The sequence below is a fragment of the Salvia miltiorrhiza genome, chromosome 7, assembly GCF_028751815.1.
Source record: "Salvia miltiorrhiza cultivar Shanhuang (shh) chromosome 7, IMPLAD_Smil_shh, whole genome shotgun sequence".
Taxonomy (NCBI): Eukaryota; Viridiplantae; Streptophyta; class Magnoliopsida; order Lamiales; family Lamiaceae; genus Salvia; species Salvia miltiorrhiza.
Window position 1 is genome coordinate 2368064 of NC_080393.1, and position 8894 is coordinate 2376957.

Here is an 8894-nt window from a genome sequence, read left to right on the forward strand (position 1 = left end):
AGAGAGTGATGTAACATGAATTTTGAATTAATAATTAGAGAATAATATTAAGGCCAAACCAATCGGACAAAAAAATTATGGACCAAATAAAACAAAGTAATTACTTTTATTTCCACAACAAATCAAAAGCTAAATTATTTCTCCTGATCAATTTCATAACCATAGAACATGGTTCATGTAGGTGTCTCAAACTCAATAATAATACTTATAATTGATGTTACAATTAATGCAATGACATTTATTATATCAATTTATTATATAAATTTATGCTATTAGACAAGTTGGACTACTTATATATATTAATGTGTTTATACAGTAAATGACCAGTAAAATGTAGTAGTATTTGACAGAAAATGACGAGTATATTAATATTTAATATGTCGTTATAATTGACACAATTAATAAATGGATTTAGACATGGCATATGGCTTCCTTAGTTAGTCAATCACGTATCCATCTAAATTATGATATATATGTGAATGATTTGGTGAATGTCTTTGTCAAAACCTAATCTTATTAGGTTTTTTTCACTATAGAGAAAATTGAAAGAGAGGTGTCAAATTATGTGCAGTGAGATGCGATGCAAAAATCTCTAGTCAAAATGTATACATCTTTCATTTCTAGTGCTGATTTATTTTATATTAGGGTTTTGTTAATGTAAACGTAATTAGAATTGTAATTATAGGATTTCTTTTTCTTTTTTCTTTTAACAATACTTGCATTTGAATTAGAGTTGTACGCATTTTACAACTTGACAAAAATTCAGTTAAATCATCATATATAATCTTGCATTTTCACACTGGCTTTATATTTATTATTCTTTTTTTTTTGGATAAATATATTGCAAACACGACAGTTGGTCAGCGTGTGCGACCACACAAAAAATTGAATGTCTTCTAGAGTCAAGATAAAGTATGAAATTCAAAATTTTAAGAAAAAAAAAATATTATATACATCGAAAGGGAATTATGGATTTTTGAATCCCATTAAATTCCAATAGAAGCAGTGTGCTCCACCAAAATTCACATAAAATAAGAAAAGGAGATCTTATTTACTGATCTAAAAGATTTTTGGGCCCAAACTTACGAGTATGTTACAGAGAGAGAGAGAGATGAGACCTAATTTGGAAACGACTCCCTTTTATTATGGGGGCTGATTTCTCAGTGACTCTTTTCAATGAGAAAGAAAACAATTTTAAGAGATTTCTCTTTTTTAAATCATCCTCCTCCTCGTTGTTGTTGTTGTCGTCGTCATCGTCATCTTCATTATTATTATTGAAGGTTTAAGTAGCAAATACACCCTTTATACTTATAGCAAAAATCAAATAGGTTCCTAACTAATGGTTTTGTACAACAAGCTTAGGTCCCTAACGTTTACAAACTGGGACAAATAGGTGTCTAACGTTCACAAATTGTGTTTTATTTTCCCCAATTTATGAATGTTAGAGACCTAACTACATAAAATGTAACATAAGAAATTTATTTATTTTTGCTATAAACAACAAATAAGGTGTATTTACCATTTAACCCGTCGACGAAATATGCGACTCCTCCCTTTTATACATGGAGGTCCACTGAATCCCAATATATAATACTCTCTCCGTCTCATTTATCTTGAGACACTTTTCTTTTTTGGCGTCCCACCTATCTCGAGACATTTCCTTATTTGGCAAAACTTTTACCCTTTATTCATCATTTTCACTTTTTTCACCTACACACAAAACACTATTTTCTTAATTTTTGTGCCCAAAAAAAGGTCTCGAGATAGTCGGAACGAAGGGTGTAATCGGTACTGTGAAATTAAACATAAATTATAAAAATTAGGCTTGTTATTATCAAGTGATGTTTTTTTTTTTTTTGGAATTAAACATAATACCAACTACTATAACCACTTGAAAGTACAATATATATTCGTCCCAAAATAAATGGTTAAAAATCTTTAAATTCTTACGCTCCTTGAGCACAAAATATGCCACGAATTGTAAATTCTTCTTAAATTACCAACTCAATAAAATCTTAATCAAATTTACCGAAATGACGAACTAGTGGAAAAGTGGTGATTAAGAAAAGTTGAAAAACGTTACTAAATTTGTGTCTCCAATTACGAAATCTCAAAGAGAATAGAACAAGAATTGGTTGAATTTGACTATGTGACCTCATCATATTGGAAGCATGCACATATCACCATTCTTTTTTTAGCTAATTTTATTCCTAATTCTAATATTTGTTCCTATCATATAATAATGACATTATATATAGTCAACAGCAAACGTAAGGAAAATCCTTTCTTTGGTCGAGAGGGTGTGTTTTTAAAAGTTCGAGTTAACGATTGGATTTGATAATAAGAATTTTTACATAACGATTTACATAAAATATCGATCATTTGATGATTATTTTATAGAAGTTGATAGAAAAAAAAAAAAAAAATACTTGACCCATTTGGTCCACCACTTGCATAGAGTATCTTCACCCGTAATCAATGAAGTAAAATAAGAGACTTTATTTGAAGTATTGAGGCCCAATTGAGAATTGGCTTTTGGTATTTGATGATGAATTTTATTCTCAAATAAGGAGTATTTTATTTGGAGATGAATTTTATCTTCGAATAAAAAGCTAAAATAAACTTCCCATTCTACCATTATCATCAATGAAATCTTTTCATATTTTGAGTTTTCAATGCAATAACTAGAGATAATAAGAGTAATATTGTTTGCTTTTTTTTTTCCCCCATATATACTCCCTCTCTCCCAATTCAATAGATCATATTTCCTTATTTGAATATTTACATAACAAATACTCTCAAATAATTACTTGTTATTTGCATGTTGCATCAAAGGTCACTGTGGTACTCAAATAATTATCTCTTTTTCATTTTAAAAAGAATTTCTTTATTTATCTCTCCTATTTTTTACAAACATATTATAAAAAAAAAGCTCTCATATTTTATTATAAATCATTTGTTTTTCAACATTAGTGTCTAGACCATGTGGCCTATTAAATTAGAACAGAGGAAGTACAAGTTTTGATAACCGATTGTATTTATTCGGGAACAAAGGAGTATTCAATTGATAAGATCAAAAGAACATTTTAAAAGTATTTAATAACTAATATGTAATACTCTCTCCGTCCGGCGAATCTTGAGTCAATTCTTTTCGGCATAAGAATTAAGAAAATAGTATTTAATGTAGTGTGGTAGGTGAAAAAGTGAATAAAGGGGATTTTTTTTGTCATATAAGAAAATGACTCAAGATTCATGGGACGGCCGAAAAAGGAAAGTGACTCAAGATTCGTGTGACGGAGGAAGTATATACTAGGGAGAAGATCAAATGAAAATGAACAAATGTAGTAAGAAATGAGAATGAATCTATAACGTTATATTTTTAAATCTCATGGCTGATTATGTATTAAGAGAGGGCAAAAATTTACCTAAATTCAAATTCTGAAATGAACAAAAATTTTATTAATTAATTAAATATAGTTATTCAGTCACTATAAGTAACTTCTGCAAAAAAAATACTATATACTAGTTTATGCATTATTCTAATTTTTCACCAAAAATATAATTTTCACTGTAACCTAATTATATATAACGAGTCTCACAATTGTATTTAAATAATTATTACATGCCTAAATAAAAATAATAAAAAAAAAACAAAAAAAAAACATAATGGCCAAAGTGGGACCCGCATACAGGCAGAGAAATCTCCGTCTCTTTAGCGGGAGAGGCAACGAACGAATACAATGCACTGCTTGCATAACTTACCCGTGACAGGCTAACGGACAAGTCTTGCCGTTACCTACCTCCGTCATCCCAATTTCCCATTTTGCCCTTCTCACGCGCTTATTCCCACTCGGCTCGGCTTCCACCGGCTTTCTCGCCGGCTGCCTATTTAAATGAACAGTTTTTTCTTTTTTCTTTTTTCTAATTTTGTTTTCTTTTCCTATTTATTATCCGAAGGTTAATAAAGAGACACCCTCAAAAGAGGAAAACAACCTTGAATTTTGTGTGAAGAGTTTGAGTGAAACTTCAACTTAGAATCTCTTATCTCATTTTTGTTTGCTTCAACTTTAGCCCCAAAAAATCAAATATACATTTGTAACTTTGGGAAAAGAAAATTTAATGCATGCTACCACACTCCCATCTTTTATTTTATTTTCTCAATACATAATAATATAGATGTATTTATCGCACGCATTTGCTTTAGATTTCGCGAGCGCTGTTAAAGTTAAAGTGAACAAACTCAATATAATATAAAGTGTTTATCAAAATATATACTATATAATATAATATAAAGTGAAATTTGTTTTACTTTCTTCTTACGGTAACGAAGGAAAAAAAAACCAAAAAAGTGGAAAAAGAAAGAAATCTTGCAAAAAGCCACTTACTTCCATTGTAAAGGAAAACTGTGACAATTCTGAGAGATTACTTTTTGTCCAGATTTTGGCACTCAAAGTCAATAAAAGAAAGAAAAAGAAAAAAAAATACTCCAATTTCAACTCCATATATACATGTATCGTAATTCGTACCCTAACAAATAACAATACAAAAATATAAATTATATAAATCATGTACATAAAAGTTGGATTTTTATGTAGGGAATACGGTGGTGTTGGATGTTTTGCATGTTCGTCGTGAGGCTAATAGAGCTGCTCATGAGGTAGTCGAGTTAATTGTTTCTGTTCCTAATGTAATGATCTGTAAGTCGGACTTTTTCGTCTGACTTCTAAATATTGTTCTTTGAGATTGTTTATTAATAAGACTTTATATATATTCTCCCTAAAAGAAATGAGTAAAATATGATTTCCACATAGAATGAGGTAGAGAATTCAAACCCTACCACTCCCTCTCACTTAATTAAGAGAGAGAGAGAGAGGCACACTATGAGAGTTGATAGGTAGTGAGGCAAGTAACATATGGAATGGAATTTGGCAGACAAATTAGTTCTAGTGCAGAGAGGATTTTTGACATAGGGTATGTAGATGCAGATACAATGAGTCATTGCATCCCATAATTATTGCTAGTAGTTTGTAAAATAGTAAATAAAATTAAAATGAGATGAAATAAATTAAGCAGTAGAAAAATGGAAAAGATTGTGACAAGTGGTGGTTGTGCAAAACATTATTTAGTGCAGTTTGTGCAGGTCCTCACATGTTGCAATATAAATGGTTGACTCCCAAGTCCTGTCTGTCTCCAGTAACTATATTTCAATTATAAATACACAGACTTTTATTGGATTGTGTCACCTATGTTTTTCACAAAAATAATTTGTCGACTACTATAATAATATTGCACCGAATCATTCAACTTCGTCATTCTTGAAGTTTTACATTAGCTTTTTCGGTGGTCTAATTAATTAATGGAGCATATAGTATTACTTTTATTTTTTTTACTTGGGTTAAAAGGAAAAGGTGAATTTTGAATCCTAAATCCTATAAAATCCTATAATGAGAGATTGGGTCTTATATTTTTTTTTTATAAATAATGAGGAAGAAAGTTTGTAGGGTTACTTTCAAATAAGGAAATATTGTTATTTTGAAGGACGTTCTAATGTGGTAATAAAATCACAATTTTTATCAATGTTCCGATATGATAATAAGACCATAATTTTGAATCATAAATCTTATAATGAGAGATTGGAATATTTGTAGGATCAGGAATGACCAAAATCTTCAAGGACATTTTGATATGGTAATAAGACCACAAGTGTTGCAGTTGTATTTTTGTTTAGATTGGATCCCCATATCTTTTTGTAAATAGTGAGAGAGAAAGTTTGTGGGATCATTTTCAAATAAGGAAGAAAAAAAAACATAATTTTTAGGGACGTTTCCATATGATAATAAGACCATAATTTTCAGTTACAATAGAGTCAGTATAATATTACTTTTATTTCTTTACTTGGAATGAAAGGAATGGATAAATTTTGAATCCTAAATCTTAGTATAATTTACATACTGAAATTATTTAATTAAGAGAGTTGTCTATCCAATTGATATTTCACAATATTTTCCATATTTATAATTACTACATTGATCTTATTTATCCAAAATAAAATATTGTATTTTTTTAAATGAAAATAGAGTTAAAATACTACTTTTGCGGATTGGGAAAGTAATAGTAAAAGACTTAAAAGTATAACAAACCATACGAGCGTGTAAGTGAAATAAATAGTGAACCTTTATTCCATATATTTAACCCAAATTGAGTACTTAGTCACTCTTTTGTATGAAAAGAATAACTTGTAGTTGTAGCCATTACTAGTTTAAGATACGTAACTATAAGATATTGATGGAATTTGAAATTGAGACCTATCGCGTTAAAAATACTCACTCCATCAGTAATACATGCATCCTAAATAGATTTCATATGTAGGATGTCAATCTAGCCCGAAATCCGTGGACTGACCAGATTATCTCGTCATCCGAGAAGGTTATGGTTGAATATTTTTAACCCGATAAAAGTTATAATCTAATTAGCCCGTAATCGAATAGTCCGGCACTCGATAGGGTCGACCCTATTAATCCGATGGGCTAGCCCGAAACCCGAGTACTTAACTTAGAATATTTAGATATAAAAATAAAAAAATATTATAAAGTCTCATCATTTCACTTTTCTTTATTTTTGAGATGCTTTGGTTCAATGAGTTCAAACTATTATTGAATATTTTATTATTTTTTTAACAAATTGAACATTTTATTGTTACCAACTTATTTTATATGTTATGTAATCTTGATGTTTTTTACAATATATCATATTTTTACATTTAATGCTTGCTATATAATTTATATCTTTGATTTCTATGTATATTTTATACATTATACATTAGATCATTAAAAATAACAAAATACAAATGATTATTTTATTTTTACGCCTTTAAGCCGATTAGCCCGATGGGCTAGCCCGAAACCCGAGCGTTTAGGGTTAGGATTGGAGATTTATAACCCGAAAAAATCCCCAGCCCGATTAGCCCGTACCCGATTAACTCGGAACCCGATAGAGTTGGCCCGAAACTCGATGGATTGACCCGATTGACATCCCTAAATCATATGGTCTCCTTATTTTATAATACTATATCATTTAAAATTGTTTTTTATAATTTTTTAATTAAAATTACCTAATTTTAAATGTTGGGTCAAAAAAATTGAATTTGACAGAATTTGCATCTAATTGGTCGACCGGCTAGTCCATTAACAGGTGATTAATGGATTTATCGATCGATAAATTACATTTCAAGCAGTCAGTGTCAGAATGTCATTGATTTTATGCAATTTTAACAGATTAAATAACTTTGGTCCGTCACTTAAAAGTAAGGGCGACGGTGGAGATGAAGTGACGGTGGTGGTGCGGCCGCCGCCGCTCAACAGTAGCCTCCGACCTCTTTGAATGGTGGTGCAATCCTAAAATACTTTGGAATTTGAGCTTTGAATGAATAATTCCCCTCGGAATTAGCCCCTCTAACCCCACTTTTTTGACTTCTATCATTCAGAATTCTGAATTAAATATTACTTTATTCCATTAATTTATAAATTGGATTCGCGAAAATCTTAATTTACTGCTGGTAGTCTTGTTTGGTTTAGTATTAGGGCACAATTTGGGGGAAACAATAAGTACTTGTACACTTATTCCAAGACCTAATTGAAGATTTTAGAAGTGTACAATTTGATTCTTCATGTGCCTTTGTACGAAAATGAAATTTGGGGCACTATGGAATTATGGAAATTGATAATGATTGTCGCTGGAATTCAATATTTATTGGGATACTTGAGAGTTTTAGATAGTACTATAGGAATTATTTACAAGTTACCAAAATTTTATTTTAGGAGTTTTAGATAGTGTATATTGAAAATGTGTACGCGTTATATAATACTATTCGCTTTGTTAGAGTATGAATACTCTATATTGTATTTTTATTATGTAGACGGTAACAGAGACAGTAATAGAGACGATTGTTACATGAACTGTTGTTATTCTAAAAAATAAGCACAAGACTCCTACTTGAAGTATCATTATTGTAGGGATATATTTCTCATGAATCATATAGTCCACGAGTTTATCAAGCACCATGTATATACACTTGGACTCTTATTTCTTGAAGAATAATTATCAGATTAACAGATCAAGATCATCTGAGCAGAGTTTTTATCAAGCTAGACTCCTTTATACATCTTTTATATAAAGGCGAAGAGAAGAACATGGATTGGCTGCTACATTCATTATTCTCGTACATTCTCATAATATTTTCGTGAATCAAGCCAGACTTTATTCTTATATTTTTCAGAATATTTCGTGAGTCTTGTTATTGCACTGTTGCTGAGCGTGTATCTGATACTTTGTTTTTTCATGTGTTACTGAGCGTGTGTCTGATACTTTGCTTTTTCATGTTGGCTTGAGCAAGGTACGTTTGTTGGTGTTTTTCTTGGTGCTTTGATGTATTTTGTTGTAAGGGATTAGGTGTGTTCGTCGGGGTTCATATCTAGAAGGTTAGTTCTATCTAGCTTTCAATATTTCACCATTGTTGAGATTTTGAAAAATTATTGAGGCGTTGAAAGATCAAGTCTTTTTGTAAATCATGTTGTAACTTAATCTCACGTAGTGGAACGTTTTTCATGGACAAGGCCCTCTGGACGCAGGTTGTTTAATCGAACTGGGTTACCATTTCTGGTGTTCATTTTATTTTCTAAGTTAGAGTATCTCGTTCAGTACTAACTCTGGTCGTTGCGAGTTTACATGTGTATTTGCATAGGTACTCTTTATCCTCGTTTTGAGGTTTTAATGAGGCCCGGCCCTGGTCTTCTCTTTGGGTTTTTTTAGGTTCCGTTTTCTTTAATAAAATTTCAATTCAGCAGCAGCATAGGTAGCACTTTCACGCCTATTTGTGCAGCTTGAAATAATCATTA